General features: G+C 36.8%; 1 long non-coding RNA gene across 1 annotated transcript; it reads right to left on the bottom strand.

Moving 5' to 3' along the window:
* Nucleotides 1-8,249: 8,249 nt before the first annotated feature.
* LOC147014149 (uncharacterized) lies at nt 8,250-10,640 on the bottom strand. The gene is made up of 3 exons (XR_015050661.1): nt 8,997-10,640; nt 8,695-8,752; nt 8,250-8,405 (listed from the first exon to the last, which is right to left on the bottom strand). It is a non-coding gene; the product is annotated as an uncharacterized LOC147014149 (long non-coding RNA).
* Nucleotides 10,641-12,002: the final 1,362 nt, after the last annotated feature.

Here is a 12,002-nt window from a genome sequence, read left to right as displayed (position 1 = left end):
ATAGATATAAACAATTTTTGGAGAGACAATTGTTCTACATTATGTAGTAAAAAGGAATTTGGGGATTACATGAAACACACGACTGAAAAATATAAATATATTGTTGTGAAACAAGATGAGATATTAAATGATATTTTTCAATAAATAAATGGATGCGAAAGAAAGAGCAAGAAGATTTAGGGAACATCAAGAGTTGGTTTCAAAAGTTGTAAAACAGCAGGAAGACATAAAGAAGAAACGCAGACAGAAACTAACGGGCGAAGAAGCATTTGAAAGAAAACAAGAGAAATTTTTTAAACCACTTTTAAAAACTTCCCAAGGAAAAATGAAAGATGTTTCCACAGTTCCCACGGTAGAATATACTCCTAAAAAACTTCAAATGTTAAAAGATTTCAGTCAAATGACGGAGGAAGAATTAGAGCATTTAGGAGAATTAGAATATGATGATGAAGGTTTATTTCAACAACTGGAAGAGATTAATCGACCCCCTGATTATATTGTGAATGCTCTTCAAAACAATGAATATTCAGCGGATTCAAAAACCAAAGCAGGACTCATTCCAACAGAACAATCAGCAATATTTCATCTTGTTCAAGAAAAGGTATTGATATTTAATGATGAATTAAGGTTCTTGGGTTCTGCTCAACCCCTGTTAAACTAACTCCAAGATTAATGTTTCTTCTCACAAAAGATGGAAGACAAGGTTCAACTGTGAGGGATGAATCAAAGTATATTGATAAACCATTGGATATGGAAAATAATGATGATAGAGTATATATTGATCTGCTGAACACTCTAAATTATAAGGTTATTCTTTCTGGTAAAAGTAGGAAGAATGAGAAGGAGAAACACATTATTCAGGCTTTAAGTATCCTTGGTTCAGGTGTTAGTTTTCTTCCAAATGACCCATCGCAATTAGTTAATAGACTGTTATTGTTGTTAGGCAGTAAGAAGGCTGGAAATAACAATTGTTTTAATGAAGCATCAGCCATTTTAGACCAGTTGATGAACATGAAAATAATTAATAAATATCAATATAAAGACATTTTATCTCATATTAAATAAGATGAGAAGCACAATCCTTAGTTTCAATTTCACAACAAGCGACCACACATCTTCATTCCCATACCCACTACAACTTGACACAACAAAAGAATATGAGGCATCTTTATTGTCCATGGAAACTTATAATACCTTATTTAATATAACCGAGAAAAATGACAAGTTTAGTTATAATCCAGGAAGTGGATACAAAACGATAACAGTCTCACCCGGAACATATGAGATTTCTCAAATATCTTCCGAAATTGCTCGTCTTATGAAAGAACAGGGTGATGAACCAAAAAATATTGTTATAAACATTCAAAAACATACTTCAAAATCAACGATTAAAGTTAAAAATAACTACAAGGTTGATTTCACAATTGATAATTCATTTAGAGAGTTATTGGGTTTCTCCTCAAAAAAGATTGAAACTAATGGGATGTTTTACAGTGATAATGTCATTCAAATATCCTCAGGAATAAATTCGGTGTTAATTCACTGTGATTTGATTGATGGTGCTTATAATGATGGGAAAAAAACAAATACAATATTTTCATTCAGCGCATACTCAACCCCAATTGGTTATAAATTCAATATGGAACCCAAAAATTTGGTTTATCTACCTGTGTCAGGAAAAACCATACACAGAGTAAATTTTAGGATAACCGACCAAGATAATCGTGTGATTTCTTTTAATGGAGAAGTTATATCCATCAGAATTCACCTACGTGAAGTTTTCCAATAAATAAATACGATGGTTATTGTGAGGAAACACGAGTTGGGAAAATATAAAATAATTACAGGGGATGGGATGTTCCTTTCCCCATACTACAAGGGTGAAGGTATGTATCTTGGTAGAGGATACTATAAACCTAAGAGACAAAGGGGTGTTGGGCATCAATTTAGAGGAGATGGGATAATTGATACTCTCATGGGTATTGGTTCAACTATTCTTAAACATAAAGATCTAATTGGTTCAACTGCTTCTGCTGTGGGAAATGTTGCAGGTGCTGTAAAGAGTATAAAAGATGCCCAGAAGGAATCTCATAAATTACAAGCAATAAAAGAAATTAAGAAAGGCAAAACTCAGTTGTCCCCACAAGAACGACAGAAAATAATTCAAATACTTGGATCAGGGTTTCAAAAGTTTTAACATCTTTTTTTCCTAAATAAATACAAGTATGGAAGCAATTGATAGTATCTATGATTTGGATGATACTATTATTATCTCAAACTCCACTAAAAAAGAAGATTACTTTAAGGTAAATGCAATAACTGGAACAGACTGGAATACGAATGGTACAAAAAGTTTTGAAATAAATAATCAACAAACCTATTTGAATCTCTCCGAAAGTTTCTTGTTGTGTAAATTTAAATTCACTAAGGCTGGGAATAACACAAACGCTACACTTGTAAATGATTTCTTCTGGAAAATGTTTGATAGTGTGCGTTTGTATATTGGAACACAAGAAGTTGAAGCGGTTGATTATGTCTCTGCTGTATCTGAAATGATAAAATTTACACTCTATACATTCAGTGATAGAATGGGAAAGGGGTCTGTCGAAGGTTTTATTCCTGATATGTCAACGGGAACAAACACAGACCCTGGGTATACTCAAAGGAAAGGAATGTATAATGATGATACAAAAGCAGAAAATAGTTTTACTGTGGCAGTTCCTCTTAAAGGTATATTTGGATTTTGTGATCATGATAAAGTTCTGTATGGCCTTAAAATTAGATTTCAACTACAAAGGAATGATAATGAAAATCGATTGCTTTTTGGTGTTGGTAGTGCTTTTGGTGATCAGAATAAATTTGTAATTGAGGAAATGAGTTGGTATATCAGTGAATATACTCCTAATCTTAAAACAGAAGAGATGTTGAATCGAAGACTTAACTCAAAGAAACCACTCAGTGTATCATACCTCAAAAGAAGATGTCAACACGTTAAACTCAATCAAACTACTTACACGTGGAATTTGGGTGTTCTGGAAGGAAAGCCACGATATCTGTGGATCATTTTTAAAAAGCCAGATGGTGATACTGCGACTGATAAGAATAATGCATTGAGTGATAATGCTAAGGTGAAACAACTTCGCGTTTCTCTAGATGGAACATTTTACCCACGAGATAGATTGGAAATTAATTGGGAAAAAAATGATTTTGCTGAAGCATACAAGTCTTACCAAAAGGTGTGTGAAAGTAATGGAAATAAAGAACCTATTTTGGATATGACAGCATTTAAAAGTTTGTATACAATCTATGCGTTTGACCTGAGCGCTCAAAAGGAAACTATAAAGTCTAATCGAGTGGATACTTCCCTATACATTGAAAGAGGAGAGAGTGAAGAAGTTGATACATATTGTTTGCTTTTGGAAGAAACAGAATTGCAGATTAATACAGATAATGGTGTGATGATTAGTCTCACATAATTTTTTGTTAAATAAATGAGTGGCAAAGTACCAACTGGGGTATATGTTAATCAAATCAATCTTCATAAACTATCATCTTGTGTTCAAAATCAAAAGCCTTGTACGATTAACGTTAATACAATTCAGAGAAAAGGAGCAGTAAGAATTGATGTTTTTCTCACAAGAGAACAGGTTAAAATCTTGAATGACACTGGCTCACTTAAAATTAAAATGACAAAACCAATGTTGAAAAAATATTCAATAAGAGAGACGAGTGGAGGATTTCTCCCATTTCTAATTCCTTTATTTGCTGGTTTAAGTGCGGTTGGAGCATTGACGGGTGGTATTTCAACAGCGGTGAAAACTGCCAACGAAAGGAAGGCTCAACTCCAGGCTCAAAAGAATTGGAAAGACATAACAAAGAGTTGGAGAAACAAATTAGTGGAAGTGGTGTAATTGTCGATTTTGCTGAAAAACTTGAAGGTCTGCCTGATAAAGCGAGATTGCTCGTTGGAGATATGCTTTCTTCTATAGCACAAGCAGGTGTAAAATTAACGAAAAGAGGTAATGGATTATATCTTTCTAATAAATAAATGAGCATTGATGAGTGGTTGAAAGAATTTGGAAAGAATACAACATCAAATTTACAACTTGTCAAATATTGTAAGAAATTAAAAATTCATAATGTGGTTATTTGTATGAGAGATGAATTAACAAATGTGCCGAAACATACAAAGAATATTATTATGAACTTAGAAGATAATAATGGGAACGGTTCTCATTGGGTTTGTATTTTTAATAGTCAAGACAAATATTATTTTGATAGTTTTGGTCTTCCACCACCTGTTGAAGTCATAAAATTCTTACAGAATGGTGTTTATCAAACATTTCAAGTCCAAGAATTAAATTCCAAGTGTTGTGGCCAATTATGCCTATATGTGTTATTTCAACTCAACAAAAATAAAAAATTTTATGATATTATTTTTAATCTAATATAAATGACTTATGTTGGTGAAGATGGTTCTATCTTTGGTGTATCTCAAGAACTGGATATTGATTTATCAAATTATTACACAAAGGCACAGGCTGAACGACATAAATATAATATAACCAAAAATATTAACATGAAAAATGCTTATAAATTAAAAAATTATCCAAGCCCGACTGACGCGAATGACTTGGTGAGATTAAGCGATTTATCACAATATATATCCTTAAATAAAACAGCCGTGTATTCCAAAGATACAGAAGTGTTGATATTATCTCCAGGTCATACAGAATTCACAGTTCGAATTAAAATAAATTTTTATAAAGAAGGGCGTATCGTTTGTATGAGAATAGAACAATGGGGGTATGATATGAATGATTTAGGGTATAATTGGTCATTTAAAATTAACCTCGAAGACCTGGAACAATTAAATCAGTCTCGTAAGGAAGAATATTATCCACTTGGTATCGAGAATGAGTTTTGTGGGGCTACGATTAGTAAACAACAAATAAAAGAATTTAATAAGGGTAAATATAATAATGGTTTTGCCCTTGTTTATCTCATGAAAACAGAAAAAACAGGATTATATATAATAAGTAAGGAAATACAAAATGATTTAACTATGGGAAGATGGGGAGGTGTTTCGTGCCATAATATTGTTCTAACATATATTTCTAATACATAAATGACAGCAAGAAGGCTTCAAGAAAATTATCATTTCTGTGTCCAAGCATACCTTCAAGAAAAGGGTATTCGGTATTTTAATAAATATGTTCTACAACATAAGAATGAGGTATTTTCAATAAAAGATTGGCATTATGCTGATGTTGATAAACCGACAACTTTAGATTTAATTAGAATGTTAAATAATGAAAAAATTATAAAGTTAAGAAAAGGTAAGGCTCTTTTAGAAATTCAAAAGAAATTTTATTGGTTTCCTGTTGTAAAAAAATTATTTTGGATACAGGAATAACAAGAAATCCTGATGAATATATGTGTAATATTCTATGGGGTGTAAGCGATTCAAGGATAGTAAGGGATGAGGAAGGAGTTGAAGAAGAGAGGGAAGAGGAGGAAAAGGAGAAGAGGGAGAAGAAAGAGAAGGAGGAAAAAGAGAAGAGAGAGAAGGAGGAGAGGGAGAAGAGAGAGGGAGGAAAGAGAGAAGAGAGAGAGGGAGGAGAGAGAGAAGAGAGAGAGGGAGGAGAGGGAGAAGAAAGAGAAGGAGAGGGAGGAGAGGGAGAAGAAAGAGAAGGAGGAGAGGGAGGAAAGAGCGAGACAAAATAAATATCAAAATATGGAAACCAGTGAGATTAAAAAAAGATTAGGGGTATTACAGAAAATAACTCAACCCACCGAGGAGGAAAACAAAGAATTGATAAGTCTATTTACAATACTTTCGACAAGACTATTGACATCGAGAAGACAGGTATTTTAATTCAAGTTTTTCATTTTTATTTTTTTTCTTAAATAAATGGGGGAGAGAGTGAAGGCATTTCTAAGGATTCTTTATGTTTTAAAAATTAAGATTCAAATGTGCATGTTGGAAACTAAAAAGGTTTTGCACTCTGCAGGAATTTTTCTCATAAATAAATGAGTTATTGTCTCAAATGTAAAAAGAAAACTAATACTAAAAATATTTCATATATTAAAAGTAAAAATAACAGGGTTATACAAAAAGGTATATGTTCGGTGTGTGGTTCAAAAAAAAATCAATTTATCTCCCAACACAAACTAGGAGGAGATATACAAAAGTTTTTATCAGGAAGTAAATTTACAACTACTGGAATACCAGGGGAATTACATCTTCCAGGGTATTCTTTCTGTGGCCCAGGCACAAACTTGGATAAAAGATTAGATGAGGCAGACAATCCTAAATCCTGGAGTAAGCCTATCAATAGAGTTGATGAAGTGTGCATGAGACACGATATTGATTATGGGAATACCACAACGTTGCAAGAAAAGCATGAAGCCGATAGAGAAATGTTGTATAATTTGTCTCTGATACAAAATCCAACCTTGAGAGAAAAAGTTGATAGGTTCATCGTGAAGAAGATGATTAGTGCTAAATTGAAACTTGGACTTGGAAATTCAAAAAACTTATAGGCTCTAATGATGCCATTAAGACTGAAGAGCAATTAGCTGATGAATTACATAAACCAATATTCACAAAGTTTCAGAGAAGGAAAGTTTATTCCAAGGAAGTTGATTATATCTGGTCTGCTGATTTGATTGAACTTAATAATGATAAGGGGTACAAGTATGCTTTAACCGTTATTGATTTGAGGAGTAGATATGCGTGGGTTGTACCATTAAAAAACAAAACAGGTAATACTCTTATGTTAGCCTTCCAACAGATATTTAATAAAAGTAAGAGAAAACCTAAAAAATTGTGGACTGATGAGGGTAGGGAGTTTTATAACAAGACATTTATGAATTTTCTAAAAAATAACAGTATTACATTATACAGTACCTTTAATGAAGGGAAGGCAGTTGTTGTTGAACGTTTTAATCGTACCTTAAAAGAGAGACTATATAAAAAATTCACACAACTCGGTTCACAACAATGGTCATCTTTTATTCAAGATATTGTGGATAAGTACAATGACACGATTCACACGTCAACAAATATGAAGCCATCAGAAACATTTACAAAATTAAAATATGAAAAAGAGATTAATGTCAGAAAACCTAAGTTCAAAGTTGGTGATATCGTAAGAATATATAGGTGGAAATCTCATTTTGAAAAAGGTTATACGAAAAGATGGACCAACGAGATTTTTAAAATTGTTGATGTAATAGATACGGTTCCTTGGACTTGTAAGATATATGATTTGGAAGGGGAAGAGATTTTAGGTTCATTTTATTCACAGGAATTACAAAAGACAAAGATAAATTGAAATTTTTTGACTCCGCCCCTTTTGGCTCCACCCACACAAGCCCCCGCCCACACAAGCCCCGCCCACACAAACCCCACACAAACCCCACCACACACCCCCACAAGCTCCAATAAATTGAAATTTTTGACTCCGCCCCTTTTTGACTCCGCCCACACACGCCCCTCCCACCGAAGCCCCGCCCACACAAACCCCACACAAACCCCACACAAGCTCCACACAACCTCCACACAAAAACTCCACACAAGCTCCACACACACAAACCCCACACAAGCTCCACCCATATTCATCATATTCACATAATTAGTGATTAGTTAATTAGTTCCCCACACACACAACATGTTTATTTAATTAAAAAATTATCCACCCATCCACACAAGCTCCACTCATCCACCCATCCCCCATCTCTCCACCCATCCATTTATCCACATAAGCCTCATCCACATTCACCCCTCCCACACAAGCTCCACCCACATAAACCCCTGCCCATATAAACCCTGCCCACATAAACCCCTCCCACATAAGCCCTGCCTACACAAGCTCCACACAAAAACTCCACACACATCAACCCCTCCCACACAAGCTCCACCCACATAAACCCCCGCCCACACAAGCCCCACCCACACAAGCCCCACCCACACACACACACCCCGCCCACACAAGCCCCTCCCACACACACCCCACCCACACAAGCCCCCACCGAAGCCCCGCCCACACAAGCCCCGCCCACACAAGCCCCACCCCCCTCATCCCCCTGTGCGCCCCCACCTTTGACCCACCACCTCCCTCATCCCACCCCCCACCCTTCCCCACACACACACATGGGGAGGGGAGGGATGGGATGAGGGGGTGATGGGTCATTGGGGAGCGCACCTACCCCCCTCCCCCCCAACCCCCCCTTTACATCTCTTTTATTCTTTTCTTGTAATTCAGAATCAAGTAATTGTAAACAAAACAAATATAATTTATTAATATTGAAAATATTAAATATTCATTTGCGAGAATGTACAATCTTTCCCAGCAATCTTCTTCAGATGCCTTGTGATTTCGAAACTCAGACACCATATTCTGTTTTGAAACAAAAAGTGGATAATAATTAGGTTCTATAAAGATAATTACATGGTAATATGAATAAGCCTCGTTGACCACTGAATTAACACACCAGGAGCCTGTCATCCTTTCAAGGTCAATAAAATGAATTCCAGTGTACTGACAAAACCACGTCCAAACTAATGATGCAACCAACATAAGGCGACATTCTAAAGAGAGAGTGATATTAATAATAATTCAGAAATATTTACCTCCAGAAAATCATGTGTTGTACGAGTGATATTAATAATAATTCAGAAATATTTACCTCCAGAAAATCATGTGTTGTACAAGATTGCTTCAACAGCTGATGTTGTGCGATAGTGCTGAAAAAAAAATAAGTCAAGGGTATAGATGAAGAGACAGACAGGGAAAGCAACACACACACACACACACGCACACACACACACATACACACACACATAGACACACACACACACGTGCCTCACCATTGGTTTAATTCATTCGAGATCAGAGACCAGTCATTATAAATCATTGGCCTCTTCAATAAGAGCAGAGAGAGGTAGGTAGAAAGACAGACAGAGAGAGAGGCACACACACGTGTCTCACCATTGGTTTAATTCCTTCGAGATGAGAGGACGTGATAAGACTTCATGCCACTCATTGAAAATGTCTTTCAATTCTCTTCTAAAATCATTGATCTCTTCAATAAGAGTATTAATTTCATGAACCACGTCGTGATATGTGAACTCAATTTCTTCCAATGCCCTGTCAGGGAAAAAATATATATATATCAGAATTATCATGATTTAATTAATAATCATTTGCTTCATCGTTCAAAGAGAAAAGCATACACAAACTTACCAACTCTGTAGTGAGTGGGCTGTTGGCTTCATCGGAAGAAATATCGTCCATGCCTCAGTTGTAAAAATGAAAATCCCGTCTGGCAGAAACTTTGTCTGGCGAACCGCTTATAAAGCAACGATGAGGAAATTGCTTAATCATTGGGTGTGGGCACAGGAAATGACAAGCTTCTCTTAATGATCTCATCTGGCCACCGCCCGAGTTGCAAATCGTTTTTGGACATAAACCACGCCATAAAAGTTTTGAATCAAATGTTTTCAGTTCGTGTTCTGAGATAAAATATAAACACGAGACCTTGTCTCACAGAATAGTTCCTATTTTTTCACAGCATGACAGTCCAAAACCACTTCCTCATTCACACAGCACGGCCGTGTCAAAAAAACACTTCCTCATTTTCACGGCATGAACTGAAAACATTTGAAACAAAACTTTTTTTCTGGCATGGTTTATGTACAAAAATGATTTGCAACTCGGGCGGTGGCCAGATGAGATCATTAAGAAAAGTTTATCATTTCGTAATGGCACAAAAGGGGTATCTTAAAAAATATAAAGATTCAAATGTTTTGTTTTTCAATATTTTAGATGGGGATTATTGTGCAAAGAAAATTAAACTATTGAAGGAATTTGAGAATGAACAAATGTTTATAGGTTCAATGAGTGAGCTAAACAATATGCATTGGTTATTTGATAAAGAGTGCCCCGAGGCTTAGGCGTTTCAGATATTTCTTTCGAATCACCTTTAACAAATCTTTATCTTGTTGTATGGGTTATTTGAATAGAGAGTGCCCCGGGGCTTAGGCGTTTCAGATATTTCTTTAGAATCACCTTTAACAAATCTTTATCTTGTTGTATGGGCTATTTGAATAGAGAGCCCCTCGGTTAAAAGGGGAAATAAAAAAATGACCGTTTTTACAGCCATTTTTCCCTGCTGTGCAGGGGTTTGGCTTTTTCTTGAGGCAATGTTTTATGGCCGGATGCCCTTCCTGACACCAACCCTGGTCGCCTCTTACGACACACAGGGATATGGTACACCTATTCTAACCGGGGCATACACCGGGACCAGTACACTGGCACTCATTTCGCCGACCTCGGAAGGATGGCAGGCTGAGTCAACCCCCTGGTGTTAATTCAGCAGCCAACGGGATTTGAACTCAGGACCCTGGGATCCCAAGCCGCCACCCTAACCACTAAGCCAACACCAGGCTCCAGGTTAAAAGGGGAGACAAATAAATATACCTTGGGCTAAAAAGGGGATTTATTTTTTAGGGGAAAAAAAAGAAAAATTTCATGGCTGAAAATCCCCCATTCATTTACATGGGGAAAAGTGAGCCAGAACCAGTATTCTTTCCCTACTAACAGCATACTTTTTAATTTTAACATTAACAAACACATGAAACATTTGATAAGTATTTAGTTCAGTGGATTGTTTCTTTTGAAACACCCTGTATAATCAGTGTCTGTCTCATGCTGCCCAATGACTTCAGACCTAATCGTTGCTTTTCAACTCTCCCAGCAATGATTTCTTTCCATTCATTCATTTAGTATGCAACAAGTGGCTGCTGGTTGTATCATTGCTGGAAGCATGGCTGTGCCACTGATGTGCCCCCTGTAGGTTATGGCAGGAATTTAGAATTTGTTCATGGTGTTGGCGACAGCTCGCCTACTCTTCGCGAAGGAATCCGTGGGATCGTTAACGTCCACCAACTAATGCCGGCAGACAGGATGCCCAGTTTATCGTCCATCCAAGATTTGGCACACACATTGTGAAGCGCCCTACCTGTGAAACACCGAGATGATAGTTTTATAGCTTGGCTGAGGTTCTAACCCAGGCGAGATGGATTGGAGGCTTGGGTGCTGGTCCATCCTGTCAGCCCAACAGTTAAATTGTAATATCACAAATTAATTACTTGGCTTCACAAGATGTCTTCCTCTTCTCTGCCCTCTGGGGTTGTCCTGGATTGGAACCTGCATGAGTCCTGCCATTTGGCATCATGGTTTTGAAGTGTTCTCAACACCTTCACCATCATTGAGCTAAGGAATCTACATGTTGCTGGGTAATATCCAATCCCATGCAACCCCCAAGAAGTTTGCAGCCATTGTTCTGTACCAATGTCCTTCTGTCCCATGCCTTGACTCTGCTGAGCATTGAAGTACCTTGGATATGTCTTCCTGGTACAAAACACCATCTGTCCCAGTCTGTTTGCAAAATTTGTGCGCCTGAGGTTCCAAGCTCCTTGGGCCTAAACACCTTGTACGCTTTTGCAATTGTCAATCATTCAAATGGAAAAAGTGTTCAGTAAAACCACCAACTATTACTGGTACAACTCTGCAGCTAAAGGCCCGGTCACACCTTGACGTTTTAGCCAACGTATGCCGATTTTTGAATTTTTTTTCTAAAACGCTGGCACACGTTGAATACGTTATGGGTAAGTTTTGATAACATTGAGAGCACGCTGAAAAACACTGCCATACATCGTTGTACGCTGGCTTTAAACGTTGTACTTTTTGGTTGTCCTCAAATTTTTTCATGCTTGAAATTTCACGACGTATGCCGGCGTATGACTCGCACGTTCCGCTACGCTGGCCACAAGTTGTATGCACGGTCTGCGATCGTTGACAGACGTCAACACATGCTACTTGTAAGTTAATCATAAGTTGAGACACGCCGAGGTAATGTTTAGCGTACCCGAAACTTATTTCTAACCTATGATTAACGTGTTGTTGGCACGTTACGCGATCGTTGCCACACAT

This window comes from Eptatretus burgeri, chromosome 13 (assembly GCF_056783735.1).
Source record: "Eptatretus burgeri isolate ZD-2024b chromosome 13, Ebu_testis_v1, whole genome shotgun sequence".
In the NCBI taxonomy this organism is placed as follows: domain Eukaryota; kingdom Metazoa; phylum Chordata; class Myxini; order Myxiniformes; family Myxinidae; genus Eptatretus; species Eptatretus burgeri.
This window is presented reverse-complemented; position numbering and strand designations above follow the sequence as displayed.